General features: G+C 51.2%; 1 long non-coding RNA gene across 1 annotated transcript; it reads left to right on the top strand.

Annotated features, from left to right (window-relative positions):
- Positions 1-8: 8 nt before the first annotated feature.
- Positions 9-564, top strand: LOC109508758 (uncharacterized). Its single transcript, XR_002166764.1, has 3 exons — positions 9-168; positions 340-428; positions 543-564. It is a non-coding gene; the product is annotated as an uncharacterized LOC109508758 (long non-coding RNA).

The following is a 564-nucleotide window of genomic DNA, read 5'->3' as shown; positions in this document are numbered from 1 at the left end:
GTTCAGGTACTTTGAGGCAGTGCAGTTGAAGGAGCAGAGGCGGCAGCAGCGCTTGCGAGGCCACACCAGCTACGATGTGGAGAACGGAGAGTTTCTTTGTCCTCTGTGCGAGTGCCTCAGCAACACTGTCATCCCTCTGCTGCCGCATGCACTCGCGCCTGATCGAAGGTACGTGCGCGCATGTTACATGTTGGCTTTGCCTGGTCTGCTGAATAGCGGTGAAGAGAATTTTTGAGATCAGGCGCAATTGTTTGACTCTTTTTAAAATTGAGGTTTTGGGGAGTTGTGGATCAGTATGCACACACCAATATGAATCATATTCTTCCATTTGTCTTTCAGTGTTGATCACCCCAGTCTGGCCGTTTGGCTGAAGACAACCAATGAGGAGATTGCAGCGCTGCACTATGCGAACAGAAAGTCTTCAAGCGGTCAGTCCTGTCATGTCAAGTGTAGTCCATCCTGGGTTGCGTTGCGGCGGCCATCGCTGGGATGCGAGTTACTGTGTGCAATTGCAGTGATGTCTGCGTGCATTTCCTTCCCAGATGCAACAGAAGAGGTGGAACC

Source organism: Hippocampus comes, unplaced genomic scaffold (assembly GCF_001891065.2).
Source record: "Hippocampus comes isolate QL1 unplaced genomic scaffold, H_comes_QL1_v1.1 C16584064, whole genome shotgun sequence".
Taxonomy (NCBI): domain Eukaryota; kingdom Metazoa; phylum Chordata; class Actinopteri; order Syngnathiformes; family Syngnathidae; genus Hippocampus; species Hippocampus comes.
This window is presented reverse-complemented; position numbering and strand designations above follow the sequence as displayed.